Source organism: Tinamus guttatus, unplaced genomic scaffold (genome assembly GCF_059628265.1).
Source record: "Tinamus guttatus ecotype Peru unplaced genomic scaffold, ASM5962826v1 Tinamus_guttatus_pri_ptg000432l, whole genome shotgun sequence".
Taxonomy (NCBI): Eukaryota; Metazoa; Chordata; class Aves; order Tinamiformes; family Tinamidae; genus Tinamus; species Tinamus guttatus.
The window spans coordinates 656,037-672,726 of record NW_028288966.1 but is presented as its reverse complement, the minus strand read 5'-3'; the positions used below and the strand labels follow the sequence as shown (position 1 = coordinate 672,726).

The 16,690-nt window shown below is 43.2% G+C and overlaps 1 pseudogene; it reads left to right on the top strand.

Moving 5' to 3' along the window:
* Positions 1 to 15,522, top strand: part of LOC148593198 (uncharacterized) — a 56,591-nt pseudogene extending 41,069 nt beyond the window's left edge.
* Positions 15,523 to 16,690: the final 1,168 nt, after the last annotated feature.

The window sequence follows — 16,690 nt, the reverse complement described above, 5'->3', positions numbered from 1 at the left end:
CCCCGCTTCCGGACCCCGCCCCGTGGCACCTGAAGAACGGCCCGGCTACGTCCAGGACTTGTTAGATCGCCTTGAAAAAAAAAGGAGAAAGGGGGGCCGGGGAAGAGAAGGCGAATGAGATCAAGGAAACTTACGTTGCTGAGGGCTTGACAACAACCAGGGGGGAGGTGCAGGGGAATTTGATCTGTCTTTTAAAGTGGGGGTTGAAGAATTGTAATGCTTTAAGTGAGGACAGAAACCGTTATTAGGGATATTATTTCTGTTTGCTATGTTCGTCTGTATTATGTGTTGTGTCCTTTGTATAATGATGCTGACACGAGGTATGGTTGAAAGGAGGAAATTTGTATGATCTGTAGAGTCATAATGGGATCTTGAGAAAGAAGATGTTTGCCTGCCCGGGAACTGCAAACATCCTCTAAACTAGTTTGAAGGTCAAACACCTGAGAGGGAGGAAGATGAGGAAGGCAGGAGCCTCAGACTGACAGCTGGGACCGCTTTCTGATATGCGCATTTGCGCACCCAGGAGGGAAGGTTATGTGACTGAAGGCGGAGTTTGTCCGCCCCCCGGACTGCCTGCTGGCACGTACTGGCCCTACGTGGCATGATGCACCGGGCATAAACAGACAGTGCAGAGAGAGGGGAGGTGAGACTCCTAATACTGAGACCCACGTTGTCTCTGCGGGGACGCCCGCTGAGTTAGGAGCCTGTCAGCAACCCTCCAATCTGCCAACTCGAGAAGATGTTCAGTCTCAGTATCCTGCCGACAAGTATTACCTCAAGAGTAGCTATTCATACATTGCTTATTAAAGGTGCTTTCACCTGAATAGAGGCTCGCAGTAGCCACATTGTTTTGGGTGATTATTGCCAAATCCCAAGCCCATTCGCACCTAATTGGCGACAAGGATGGGCTTTGGCAATTGAGACAGTGGAACTCACTAGTGAAGTGCACAGCTACGTGAGGTCGTGCTACTCGATAGAAACTGTGTTCGTGCTGTTTGTGTGTGTGGTCTTTAGATCTTTATTGTATAATATATATCAGCAGAGAGGGCTGACTAAGTACAACAAGAAAGTGCAGAATTTGAAAGCGGGAAAGCCAGGAGTAACTCAGACTACGGTGTACTCCACCCCACCCCCACCAGTGGAGGACTGGGAGTTGTACTCTGACTTGTATCCCTGGAAAGAGACTAGGGAAATACTTCAGCACAGGAAGTAAGAATGAAGAACCAAACACTGAAATGCCATCTCGAATGGTTGTATACATCACTGCAACCACACACAACTATTCAGCAGAAAGTAGAAAACTTGGCGGAACTGATTATGAAAGAGAAAACACGAGTGGTGCAGATCATGGGAATGGAACCAGGTGTAATTAGAATTCCTATAAAAAGAGATCTGCTTGAATGGTACCTGCAGCATTCTGGAGAATTACAAACGAGTCTATTATCAACAGCTGCTGATATCAAAGTAGACTCTATAAAGTCACCGGAACTACAATGGGTGAGCTGAAATGAGTGGATTATGCCACATAAAAGAAGTGAAGTACCGTTAGTGGACGCAGTCACCGCCTTCACGGATGCAGGGAAGAAATCACGACGAGCAGCTATCACCTGGATGGAAGGAGTGGAATGGCATCACCACCTGCTAGAAGCAGCAGCAGGGGACTCACTACAAACGCTGGAACTGGCTGCGGTGGTTTGGGCGGTACTTAGATGGCAAAATGAGCGGCTCAATCTGGTCACGGACTCATATTTTATATGTTGCTGGAATTGTTACGCGCATAGAGGGGGCGAGGGTCCGGGATGTTAAAAATCCGTGGTTGAATGAGCTCTTACGCAGGTTGCAAACCGCTTTGCAACAACGGTTGTGCCCGTATGCTGTGATACACATCAGGAGTCACATGTGGACTCAGGGTCTGGGCGAGGGTAATCACAGGGCTGATCAATTGGTGGCCACGGCCGTGCCTCTCAATGACTTCATTAAGGCTAGGGAAGCCCATCACATGTTCCACCAGAATGCTAAAGGCCTTAAAAGTCAGTTTAATATAACAATGGAAGAGGCCAGGGGAATCATGCGCGCCTGCCCCGAATGCAGCCATCATGGACCGGGGTTGGGCATTGGGGTAAATCCGCGTGGTCAAGGCCCTTGTGGGCTCTGGCAAATGGATGTTACCCATGTTCCAGAGTTTGGCCGCTTGAAGTACCTTCATGTCACTATTGATACATTCAGCCACTTCATATGGGCAACTCCCCAGGCGGGAAAAAAGGCAGTCCATGTAATCTGTCACCTGACGGCCTGCTTTGCTGTAATGGGAGTTACTGGATGGCTCCGCAATGTTTTGCAGAGCTTGCTAATGTTTTTAGTAGTAGCTATAATTGTATTGTTATGTTTAAGCTGTATCTTATCGTATGTAAAACGCATGATAAATAAGAGCATGGGGGATGTCCTGCTCGCGCAAAAAGGGGGAATTGTTGGGAATTGGCTACGAGAGCGTGGACATGAGTATGGTTCTACTGACTTTGGTTCAGGCCTGCAACTGAGCAAGCAGGGGCTTCTGGGAGATTAGGCCTCAGGAGAGAAGTGCTGACTATGTGCTGGTAAGGCAAGGACACTCTGTCCTTGGCGAGTTTCGTAAACAACCCTGAGGGGATAAGGCAGGAAGAATGAAGAAGCTGCTTGCTTATCGATCGTAATCTGGGCTGGCCAGACAGAAGTTATCTTTCGAATAAACAACCAAATACCGTGGAATAAACAATCAAATACCGTTAGCAACCAATCATGAGCTCAAGTTTTGTAATATGCATGAGGCTAATTAAGAAATGTATAAGAAGCAAGCTAAAACGACTAATAAACGAGTCTTGTTGATGACCAACTGGTGTCAGCAGTCTCCCTTTCTCCTACACTTCAGGGCAAAGGGGTTTAGGGTATTGTTTAAAATAAAGGCTGGTTTCACTACCCAGATGTGTGCACCTTTGTTTTGAGTCAAAACACGTATTTGGCAGGGGGGCGGGGTGCAGCAGAGAACAGTCAGAACAGCTGTTTCACCCATCTACTTATATTAAGGAGCTTAATGTCTTCTTATAACTAACCAACGAGAAAGGCAGTGACAATACCCTGCAGCCTCAAAAAGCCTTAATTCAAATACTGTACAAAGGACTCAGAAATTATTTCCATTCAACGTTGCCTGAAATGAATGAGGAAAGATACTGAATACGCTGATATTTAGGGCAACTTGACAGAGGAGCTGAAATGTAGCCTTTTAAATTCTGCCTGCTATTTGCTGAACGCAGGCCTTTTTTCCCCTCTATCTGCACATACAAGGAGAGATTTTCAGCACAAATCCAGACTGCAGCCAGCTTGGCCTTGGGAAGGGGCTCCTACTCCTAAAGTTCTTCCATGCACTTGGAAAAATCCCACCCTTACTCAAGTGTACCCACAGAAGTTGGGGTATTTGCAAATAGCTAACAAGGTTTCTGCACACAAATACACCTTCTAATGAGGCAAGGATGATTAAGAGCAAAAACACAGATGCAAATTTAAAGGGTGCTTGACTATTATCTTTTGTGACTCCACCATAATTATTTTCTGGGAGTATTAATCATTAAAACAAATGGTAATTAGGAGGATGTTTCAAAGGCATAAAATCTTAACACTGGATTTTACACCTTTGAATACTCTCCTTAGTTTATTGCAATCTCACAGGAATCAGTCCCACATCTTTGAGACTTTGGCACAGCTTTCTTCTCTCTAATCACAGGATGAAGGGAAATGCAAGCCCCTTGAAATAACAAAGTTGGAAGGAGCAGAAATTGGAGTTGATACCAGTCTGGGCAAACCATTTGTTTTTAAGTGCATATCTCAAAATGGAAGCAGGACTTTCTACTTCTGTGCAATTTCTAACCAAGAAATGAAGAGGTAAGTGGCCATTCAACTTGCAAGGTCAATTTTATCATTTATGTCTGGGGAGAGAGGGCATTTAAAATTTTGGAGTTATGTTCACAAACTCTAACTTGGTCAATAGGAAAAAAAACCCTGTCAGCAACTTATGGGAAAGATGGTGGTTTTGATTTTCACTTGCACAAGTCTCAATAACACAGATTCATAGCTTTTATGTTTCTGTTGTTTAAGTGAAAAAAGAAATAGCTTTCTCATCAAGTCTCCAACATCCATGCTCTGTTCAAGCTATCCCTGCAAGCTTGATTTTGGTGATCTCCATTAAAAACAACACTCCTCCCATATTCTCAGTCCTTCACCTCCATTTCTTTATTCAAATGAATTGTACATCTTCCTATGAATCTAAACTAGCTTATCTGTCATTTCACACCAATAGTCTATCTTTTGCCCAGCAAAGCTTGACCACTAAATGCAGTCTGTGATTCCAATGAGATCATGATGCTGGGACCACACACAGATCTCCAGTTCGTCCTGCTTTTCCCCCATGCTTTGTGCATTGGTGTACAGGCATTTCAGGGAAGTAACTGAGCCTGCAGGTTCCCCAGGAGGGGTGAAAGAGGACCCTCTATAATCACCAGAAAAACATAATGTGAAGGCATTTCAAAGCATCAGGCCAAAATTTATAGATTCACCTGCTTGCAATAGTGCCCTAATTTACTATAACATCTTATACAGCAAGCTATAAGAGGTATTTTCTGAGAGTTAGAAACATTTGTTTAGAATTAATCCACTAATCTATTCTGAAGTCTTGAACCTGTCCTGAAAATTGCACATCCCTTTAAAAGCTGTCTACATCAGCAAGAATTCAGAGGCAGTGAAATACATTTATTCTGTTCTACCAAGCTAAACCATTTTCATCTCGCTAAACCATTTTCATCTCACTAAACCATTTTCATCTCTGGTCATTTTATAGGTGGTTGGAGGCCATGGATAAAGCATCACATCCCATCCACCAGGTAATGCTTTATTTATACAAGAAGCAGAATGTGTAAAGGAGACTGTGCAGCAGACATATATCCTGGGCACTGGGAGGCACAGGCAGCGACGTGGATGCTGCTGGGATGCGAATCAGCTCCAACCTAAAAGCCATAAACACCCATTATAGCACCGCAGCAGATGCGCTTGGCTGCCATACGGTAGAAGGAATCAAAATGTTCCCTGTCTAGATATCAGCATCTTGAAGCTGATTCAGAAACATAACTTAAAACAGGGGTAGCCACGCTGACGGGGGCAGGGTAGGAAGAGGGCTAAGCACAGTGGAGAGAGGACTCGCCAGCACGTGCTCCGTGGCATATTCCACCCCAGGTCAAATACTAGCAATTAAGGGTGTAAAAGGCTATATCTGCTTAGGTATTCCCTGTACGTCTGCCTTGGGTGCAAGCTACCTGATTTTTGAGGCCATACATTGTGACTTCTGGCAGAATATTAGAAAGTGGGTTTTTTGGAGTGGTTCTTTCTGGTATTTTTAAGAGATGAAAAACAGATACTGCAGCCAATGACCCTTGCGCATCGCTCCGTGTCTCATATAGCTCTGCTCCCTGACGGAGCCTGTGGCTGAGTGGCACAGCCAGGACTGCAACTTGGTGACTGCAACTGCAGAGGCATCTCGCGCAGCCCAACATGACACAGCGCAAACCAGGCCCAGCTTCCCCCCACGCTGCAGGGCTCATTTTGGTGGTTCCATGGTTAGGAACAACTCCTACGTTCAGAGAGGCTAAAGCTACCTCAGCCCTCCCTTTCCCAGTGAAGGGCCCCCAGAATTCCTATGCTTTTTTCCTAAAGATACACCCATCTCTATAAAAATAGGCTGCTCATCAGTAAGTTTTTAATAGCTACTGATCCAGCTTGTCGCTTAGCAGAAAGAACGTGAGGCCCAAATACAGAAGAGTACTCTCTATGTTTTTCTCAGAGCAATAACATCAATAAAGGAAAAAGAGAAACTGACTTAAAAGAAAATTAATAAAAAATAACAAAATTGCAAGTTAAAAAGGACACTGTATGTTAATGCGGGGGGGGGGGGGGTCATTTTACTTTAGTTCCTCTCTCAACTCAGGCCACATAAACAAGCCCTCTAAGCAGTATGCTGCTTTAGTGATAGTTTTCTAGACACTGAAAGGAAACATTTGTTGTTTCTCTAATACCATTTGCACTGGAATAAAGTCAGGCAGGCATACATTTCTTCAGCTTCAGTTTTCATGTGAGATTACCAGGGAAAAACATAATTCGTGCTCAAGTATATCTGACGTGGCAGTATTTCTTAAAAGCATATAAAGAAATCCAGATATTTTAAATGATTTATTTCTGCAATTTCAAGTACTACATGTGCCCAAGTCAAAAGAATCAAAATAAATAAATAAATAACCTAAGAGAGAAAACTAGGAAAAAGCCACACACAAAAAAAAGTAATTTTTTTTTTTTTTTTAAAAAAAACACAACACTTTCGTTTAACATGCAGAAAGTAAAAATATTTAAAAGTTAAATCTTTAAAAATTAAATATTTTTATTAAATTTAACTAATTTTAAAAATAATAAAAATATTTTAATTTAATAAATTCTTAATTTAATTTTATTAAATTTATTAATTAAATCTTTTTAAATCTTCTAAATTTTACTTTTTTAAAGATCTAAAGATTTTTAAAAGTACTGTAAAAAGGTCCGACTTCACACACACAAAACACAACATCCTTAGGCACAGTAAGTTAGCTAGTTTCTCCGCTACTGAATCTTATTTTTAACTTTTTATTTAACTTTTATCATTTTCATCTCCATCTTTTAACAAAGAACTATTTCGTTTTCATCACCTAACTTCTGTCCTTAATGAACATTATTTCCAACTAGTTCCTTCATCCTGTTTTTAACCAGACTTTGGCTGAATAAGCTTTTCTTACCCCTATTTTCTATACACTTCATTACTGATTTTTTAGAATAACTAGTGTATTGCAAGGGTGGGGGGGACTCACAACATAATGATTTAACAGACTAATACACTGATACTGTGGCACCCAGCAAACCTACAAGGGCATGAATATACCTTGAGCCACTCAAGTCATCTACTGCACTTCGCTGTAGTAAATCCCAGCAGGTTTCCCATTCACAGCAAAGAACGCAGCTAGCAATATTTTTTTCAGGTCTTCTCTCCATCACCGACTGTTGAAAATGGTGCAGTTTGAAAGCCGTAGTGGTAGTGGTGGTGGGGGGGGGAGGAGATATCAGATCAGTATTGGATTCATAAACAGTCTGTAGACAGTAGGTCCGATCGTCTTCCTAGGAGTGAATCGAGTTCCCAAATAGTGTGATCAACTATAAGCTTGACCCTGGCAATATCGGATTCACGAACAGTCTGTCAACTGTAGGTCCGATTGCCTCCCCCCAAACAAGTAGTCGAGTTCACAAACAGTATGATTTATTCAAATGCAACATTTACAAAGCAAGTTTTGGATGTCAGTACAGGAAATTCTCTACTAGAGCGTGGGGTTTTTAGCTAGCTCTGATGTACAAATGTGCAATCATCACTCACCCCAGAAGATGGGAGAGGGCTCTCAGTCTCGAGTCTCCTCAGGCGGCATCCTGACGCAAGAGGAGGAAAGGGGGGATCAGCGCATCAACTGATCCAGAATTTATGATGGATTCTTCCCTCCTCACTCCTTAGTCTCTTCAGGCAGCATCCCAGCGCGAGGGGAGGAAAGGAGGATCAGCCTGTCAACTGACCCAGGAGTTAGGATGGTTTCTTCCCCCTCTCCTTTTCATCCTTAGTTCACCCTTTATACTTTTCTTTACATTCAGGTGGAGCTTGAGTGACTAGAGTCATACTTAATATTGTTATTGATTGGTGAAAAAGTTTCTCGCTTTCATTTAAAGGTACAGTCAACCGAAAATCTAGAGCGCATGCTCAGTGAGGGGTGGTCGTACCTCGGAGGCGGGTAACTTTTGGGATGGAAGTATGGTTTTGACATTATAATGAGCAAAGTTCAAGCAAAGTTCATCATTTGCCACCTTTGCTGGCTCAGCACCGGACATGTTATCGTATATCTCTCATTAGACAGCCACTGTGTGGCTTATCAGCAGCCCAGCACAGGGAGTGCAACAGAGTTTGGCCGCGGTGCCTTCACTCCGCTCCATCCTCCGTTACTCCCTTTTGCAGCTGCGAGGAGGGCAGATTGCGTTGCCCAGGGAACCGTGGAGGAGCTGAGTCTGTGCGTACCAACCAGCCTGGAAGTGGCAACTGTGTAGCACCCCAAACAGGCCTCTGTAATGCCAGAGCTGTGTTAAGCCCTAGTTTTCCTCTCAGTTCCTGCTTTCAAACAATTCTTCCACACCGACTTGTGATGAGAGACAAACAACACGCACAAACAACACGCACAAACAACACGCACAAACAACACGCACAAGGTTTTGTTAGAGAGGCCTTTTAAATTTGAAGGAGAGGAAGAAATGCTTTAATCTCACATTGAGCCATTTGGTTCTAATTTCTACCTGATTCTTTGAACAGCTTTGAAATATTATTGCATCTCCTGACAGAACTTTAAGTTAGATGCAGAAAAGATAAAGCCATTACTTTAAGAAGAAAGAAGCTAGTCACTATTTGTCATCTTCAAGCATATGTTTTTAACCACAAAGTTGTTGACTTTCCAAGTTGCTCTGACAAGAAAAGCTAATTCCCTAGCAGGGGCCTTGAGTTTGTGTCTTTTCCTAATAGCGGGCTTGCCTTACTTTACTCCCAGAAACAATTAATCATGCACTTACCTTACAGAACCACACATGGGTGGATGTCACACTACATAACACGGCGCTGCTACCCCCTGGCTATCAAGAACTCTGAGTGCCTTGGACTCCTACACCAGCTGGACAGGAGCAGAGACATGTGGGTTCAGCACTACTGCATCCTCAAGGACGGCTGCTTGTACATCTATGCCACCCTCCGCTCCACACTTGCCCAAGGTATGGATGACTCCTGCAGTGCAAGTGACTGGTAAAGCAGGAAGGCTTCATTGCTCTTTCAAAATACAATTTTGGACATTCATTAAATCCTGAACAGCAAATTCACTCTACCTATGATGCAAAGGTCAGGGTATGGAAGCACAAACTTCACCTGTTCTCCTCATGGTCCTTTCTGCACCCTATGCAGCCTGAATTCCTTCCTGAACATAGCTAACCAGAACCCATATACTCTACTTCAAAAACAAACAGACTACTGTTTCCACAGAGGGACCTCACTGCTAGCAGCAGCCCCATAGCAGGCAACACACCCTCAGCATGAGGGATATTATTAACAAGTGCTGCTTCTTCCATGACTAGGCCCTTTCCATCTGGCCTTGGCCAAGAAGCTCCACCCAAGTGATAAGACAGGCTCAACTATGTGCAGCTGGAGATGCATCTGCAAGGGCTGCCTCTGATGCTTAGCAGCTGGTCTGTGAAAGCTGCCCCACTCACAAGGGAGGGCATCGGGCTATGCTTTGGGGACAGCAAAGTGAGGTTATTTGGGGTCAATCACAGTGATCCTGCAGCACAGGAGCTAAGTTTTAAATGCTGAGGAAAACCTAGAACAAGCACAACTCTGAGAAAACTGGAGGGTTATTTTTTTTTTCTTTAATTTTTTTTTTTCAAAAAGAAGAGGGGTCCCAGGGAGAGGGGATAGGTCAGGACCTGTAATTTCCCCTTCCCTGGCCTAAGGAAGTTGGCAGCCAGCAGAGTCAAAAAGGAAATGCTGTTTAACTTACTGCTTACCAACCAGTTTTCAGGTCAAAAGGGGAAATTTAGGGTTTATTAATTTTCCATATGATCAGGCAGGAGGCTTCCCATTTTATAGTCTTTCACATTTACATAGCACTTTTCATCTGCAAAAAGCCGTACACGTGAAATGACCAGTGATTTTCTACCCATGCGAAACTGAGGCTCAAAGATTTGTGCAAAGCTAAGCAGTGAATCAATGGAAAGGCAAAAATCAGCTATTATATATTTATGACATTCAAGCCCATGCTAAATATGCCTCTTCAGTGTTTAAACAACCTACGACATACAAATTCTTCCATACTGCAGTGTTTTCTCTCTTGCTATTGCAGCTCTTTGTGCTTTCCAATTTCACAAAAAATTCTCACTACCCCATACAACTATTCTATGTTAATTGCATTGTTAAGAGCATTAATTGGTTGCTTTTGTTATTCACTGAGAGAGTCAGAAAAATACACAATTTGAAGTCAGTAGCAGAAAATGTCAACTGCAGCTCATCAGCTCCACGGGTCTTTTTGGCTAAGCACCATATATGTGTAAAGTGAACACTGTTACAGTAAAGTGACATCTGAAAAAAACTGGCTAAACCAAAAATGTCATGAAGAACGAGGTCCATGTAATGCTTCTGCTTCCTAGTTAGCTGGTGTGGCCCTCAGCGGTGTTCCTACACCTAAGCGGGGCACATCAAATAAGGAGGCTCAAAGGCTCAACGCTGGGCCCAAGATTTTTTGTTTGTTTTAATTTACATCATTTTAGTTTTTGAAGGAAAATAAAAGCTAGAGATAAATATTTTGCCACTTAATATTATATGACAAGCTAGCTTATTTCTGGGAAGAAATCATTAAAATTATATTGCTGATTGTGTGCTGCCCAGAGTGAATGACTGGAAATTGGGAAGGCTTCATATGGCCGCTGTGCTGGAACTGCACATGCAAGCTGAACTGCCATATAGAATGCATATGGAGCCCACTCCATGGTGCTAATATTCTTCTCATCTAAGTCTCCAATTCATATTTCACTTTTTTTTTGATGAATTAGAAGACAGACTTAGATATCTATTATTTCAGTGTGCATAAAATGGTGGTCTAAAGTAGCTGACCATTAAATGAAACTTTCGGGGTTTATCTGAAGCAGCCTTGAGGTTTATTTGACTAAAATCAACCCCCTGAATCTTGGAAAGTCTTGGAAAGTTTTCATGACTGGAGTTTTCTGCACAAGTAGAACACATAGTGAGGCCACTCTGAAAATTCACATTTACTTTCCTTCTCAATCTTAACTTTTAGCATGGCATTGCTTTAACATAACTTTAAGTATAGCTATACTTCAAATAGTGATACAACAATGTCACTTTCTTACTAAACAGATTTCCTATTTCTGTAGTCGCATTAACACCTGCTGATTTTAGGGACTTAAAATGCATTTTTATAGCTCCATATTCCCATTATATCTGTCAAGCCAATATTGCCAAAACAGAATGAGCTGGAGTGAGTTTTCATCATGCAACAGAACAGTTTCTTAACTTCCATTAACTTGACAGTCAGATGCATCTGCAGCAAAACAAATGGGAGCGCAAGCATTACCGGAGGGGAAATTCAGTGTGCAGCAAAGAAAAGGTTAACCTCCTCTACGCTGCTTTTCTCCAAAGCCTGGGCCTTGCCTAAGGAAGACAAGGGGCAAGGCTGCAAGAATTCAGCTGACCTCACAGGGCTCCAATGGCAGCTCAAACCTGGCAGCTGAGGAAAAGGGAAAATTGTCTCATTTATAGACAGAACATACCTGAACAGGAAATTTCTTAGTCACCATAAAAATTGAATTGTACATTATTTTCAAGTCAATTTGGGGAATAAAGCTGAACTCTTATATTGTTCAATGTTTCACTTTACATGTGAATTCTGTAAAGTGGAAACACCTAAGGTAAGGAATCTGCAAATAAAATCTGTAAGAATTGTCAGGATGCTTGTAATTGACAATAATTTCACAAACGGTGCCTACATGAGACCCAGCGTATGCTTTTCTTTCTGTCCAGGTGGCCTTTATCTACAGGGCTATATTGTGAGTGAACAGGCTTTGGGCTCCGAGAGATCTGTAATTGAACTCAAACCTCCATCGGGAGAGTTTAAAACCTTCTACTTGTGTGCAGAGAATATGAATGAAAACAAAAGGTAAACTGAACTTTTTGTTTCTGCTCTGTTGCCTTTCAAACGGCGCGGCGACCTGGTTCAGGAACGGCACGGCGACCACCCCCAGGCCGCTCGGGCCATCAGCACGCTGACACCAATGTGGTGGACAGCAAATGGCATTTATTGATGGGTAACAAGGTGTTATATAGCTAAGGTTTACAACGTCACATCCGTCGGCTTACATCATAAACTAACACTATTGGCTATTAGCGGCCCTATCTTTCCGTATAGCGCGATATCTTCCGGCCGCCGGACCCTAACTATCTGCAACATTTCCCCCCTCCCTATGCATAACAAAACTAGCTAAAATATGACTATCTTATTGTGATCACTTATTCTTATTATTATCTTACTCTTACTTATTTTCATTATTACCTTATTCTTATTACTTACTCTTATTATTACATTACTCTTACTTATTATTATATTACTCTATTCTTATAGTTTATACCAATCTTAAAATTATATATCATAATACCACGGTATAGAAATAGGGTGCACCTTGGGATAACTTGGGGATAATACTGAGTGGATATATTCTTAAAGCCGTTGTCGGCATTCTACTAACATGATGTTAACCTTCTCTAGCCGACTCTTGACAAACGGCATGAGCTTATTCAATATACAGGGTCCAAAGATCAGTGTCATCATGATCATTGCTATCGGCCCTATCAAGGTGGATATCAGGGTGGTTAACCACAGCGAACCGGTGAAACAATTTTCGTACCAGCTGCGTTTGGAACAGGGTTCAATGGGTGCTGGTTAGCAAGGCGTAGCACTGAAAATTGGTGACTTTTGGTTTTGGAAAATTGGTTACTTTTGTACTAATTGCTCGAGATTGTTCGATCTGTTCAAGTACCCATTTAAAGGGCTGGTGTGACTCTACCTGTCCTATAGTGACAAGCTGCAAAATTAAGATAACGCAAAGGCATCGCGGCCCCCTCTTGCAGAGGCTGTTTTGTTGTTTTCTGGATTCGGTCGGTGTGGAACTCACAGGCTCGGGCGGGACGTCTGTCACTGGGGTGTCCGATGATCCGGTCCTGTGAACAGAAACTCACAATTTTCATTAGTTTTATTTTGAAGGTCTGGTTTAATAGACTTAAGCGGGCACCACTTGACTCTGCCATCTTTCCTGACAGCGACCTTTGGGTTGATCTTGGCATGGGGGGAGCGCTGCCAGCGAGTCCCCCAGCCAAGGGCAGTCTACTGCAACATGCCCTGCCTGGCCACATTTAGAACAAGCCATTACGTTGGCTATTGCGGTGTGAACAGCCACCTGAATTGGGGTCAGATGCTCTTCCTTTGCAACATGCTTAATCATGTCTGCGATACTTGCCCCTGCCAGCAATGATCGCAGGATTTCTTTGGTTGCAGAATTGCATTGTTGGCGTAAACATTCCGCTACGACCGGGCCTTTTGCCTCCGCAGGCAGGGCCGAAGAGTCGACCGCTGCTTGGAGATGATCTACGAATCGTGTAAAGCTCTCACTTTCACTTTGCTTTATTGAGGACCATGGTGATGGTCTGGCAACAACTCTACAGGCTGTGCGAATAGCTTCTCTGGCCGCACGAGTAGTTGCCATAACTTCATGGGCCCGCATGCCATGGGCCTGCGCCTGGGGGGTGATCATTGTTGGATCTGCACCCATTAACCGCTGCAGGCTGGAGCCGTGTAATGGATGATCTGCCCCAGTTACTTGGGCTAAATACTTTGTACAGTTGTCTTCCCATTCTTGTTTGAAAACGATCATCCCTGCTCCACCAAAGATTAGCCTACAAGTTTGTTTTATATCGAACGGGAGCATATCGTCCCCCCCAAAGATACCATCTATGAGGGTTGAGACCATGGCAGAATTAATCCCTTTATCTGCAATTGCTTTAACAATCGCTTGTACGTCCTTACATTTTATCGGCAAGTAGACCCTCTGTCCCGCCTCCGTCACCCGGACCGGGAACGCTAGCGCGGCCGATGGGGCCCAATCGGCACATGCGATCTTTATTTCCTTCCAGTCCGTGAGAGGGGTTTCTTCCTTTTGCGGTTTTTCTTTAATTCGAATGGGAATATTTTGGCTCTTAGTTCTCTGGCTCTTAGTTCTGTTTACCTTCTTTTTCTCCTTCCTTAAGTTTGAATCAGTTGTGAGGCACTCGTCCTCACTAGTGTCTGGTCCGGAGCCAGAGCCGGAGCCGGAACTCGACTGACTGGTCACTTCCGGGCTCTGGTACTTTTTCGTTGGGCTCCGGCCCCGCCTACTTCCGTTGCAGGCAGGCTGTTCCCCCCTCCTTGGCTCGCCCCGCCTCCTACTCACGGAGGCACGTTTTTTCAAATGGCCGCTCTGATTGGTTCTCAGCGCCTCACTCGGGCCTCCCTCACCTGTCCGGTCACCCCCACCACCTTTCTCCTCCTTGTTCTCCTCCCCCTCTTGTTTATCTAACGGTTCCCGTCTGTTCCCGCCGGGAGCATCCTCGCTTCCATCCTCCTTGTTGGTCCGGGAGCGTCCTCCCCGCCGGGCTGGTCCAGCCGCTCTGGCCGCCGTTCACCCGTCCAGGCGATGATCCCGGGTTTCAGCACCACTTGTTGTCGTTCAAGCGGCGTGGCAACCTGGTTCAGGAACGACACGGCGACCACCCCCAGGCCGCTCGGGCCATCAGCACGCTGACACCAATGTGGTGGACAGCAAATGGCATTTATTGATGGGTAACAAGGTGTTATATAGCTAAGGTTTACAACGTCACATCCGTCGGCTTACATCATAAACTAACACTATTGGCTATTAGCGGCCCTATCTTTCCGTACAGCGCGATATCTTCCGGCCGCCAGACCCTAACTATCTGCAACACTGCTCCTTTTGCCAAGAATTCAGGAAAGCAGGAACACTGCTTTAGTTTGGGAAGATCTAGCAACAACTTTTCATTCTGTTTCCACTTGTTCCCCACCAGATTTCCCTTTAATTCTAGCTTTAGTCACACTGCAGTACAATATGTTGGCACATGTGAGTCATCAGCTCTGTTATTGTGGATGCTGGAATTACAGCGGGGCTCAATTGCAGAGAGGAGAATTGCAGAAAGGAAGCTTGATGGGGGGCCTTCCACAACGGCGCGTGGGTGATGATGCCAAACAGAACAACTATGGTACCTTTCACTAGAGAAGCTCTAACTAATGAGAAGTACATCCTCCTCATCCCCAAGGGTGATTTTCTTCCAATAACGATCGCTGGAATCGAAAAAGAAAATTGGTCTATGAAATCATTTTCTAAAGGTGAATTCCATCATCATAGTGCAGCCAAGTTCTAAATGCTGTCAGTGGGAATTCTGCTTGTTGATAGCCTACTATAGGATTTGTGTTTTAATTTAATGAGCAAAATACAAAGCTATTCAGTGTTTTGGAAACTCGTGTTGAGACATGTTACAATTATACTCAACTCTTTCATTTCATTCCTCTCCCTAGTCCACTCACTATCAGCACACACAGAAACAGGACTGTACGAACACCATTTGTAACAGACGTTTCAAATGCAAGGAGAGTGCATATGTAATACTCGGAGACAGCTGTTGGTCTTTCTTCTAGGTGGATTACAGCTTTGAAAGCTTCAATTAATAAATGGCTACCTCTATACCAGACGATTCAAGATTTCATGAACAGACCACTGGAGGAGACAAGGATGTGAGAAGAAAGGTCATTTCCCTCTCAATTTCTGTTTTTCATTTAAAATTTCATGCTATGTCTTTTAATGACTCATCTCAAAAATTATCTAGCAAGGGGTAATCTTTAGCATTGCTATACATTCATATCTGTTGTAAGAATTAGTAAATAAAAGCAAAGCAATGTTGCCTTCTCTGTAGCGATTTTTATTTTGTGCTTCTACTCAACTCTAAGGTCCCTCTGCCAAGGATAAATTTACTTTGGCTTTACAGCACTGAACTGTCTTCAACATTTACCTGATGTAGCCAAAGCAGAAAGCACTGGATTTCAGCATATATATATATATATATATATATATCGCTCCATCTGATGTTTTATAGCTGCATCATTTTTTGCTTTGCAAACACAACCCTTGCAAAGGCTTCTGTTTTTTCCCCCGGCTGTTTCATATCTGGGTTTGCCATGAAGTTTCTAGAGGGTGCCAAGCTCAAGGTAGGGAAAGATCAAACTGATTGAGAGCGCAACATTACAGTATGACTGGGGGAAAGGAATAAATTTGTATGAATATTTTCTTTTATATTCCATATTAACATAAATTTTAATTTTAAAATGGTTTTGATTTGGCCATCTTCCATCACAGCACGTTACATTTATGGAGACAAATTGCTTTGGGAATCCAAGACACTGTTTCCTCCCAAGTTAGCAGTAAGAGACAGCATCATAAATGTTCATCAAGGACGTCAGGGTTAGACATCACTGGTAATTACAGCTGACCATGTACATAGTATTCTGCATTATTCTGTAATATTAAAATAATTCTCCCAATGAATCTGAATATTCAGTTTCCAAAGTTTCCAAAATAAGAATTAAAATAAAATAATAAAGATTAGTTCCAGTTACTTACTGAACCAACATGCTAATTAAATATCTCACCTTAAAAGATTTACAATTTAATGCTGCTGCGAAGTACAGAAAGGAACACAGAACTTGGTTACAGAGAAAAAAAAAAGCCAATTCATGAGCTTCTATTACAAGGCTGTGTTACTTGATCTTTTGTCAAAATCCTTAGACCTTGAAATCACTTGAACACACCAGAACCTCAGCTACTGTTTAGCTGTGGGAAGATATCTAAGTAACGGAGGCTTCCCAATAGAAGACGGATACGATGAGCCAGACTAAGACCAAGACGAAAA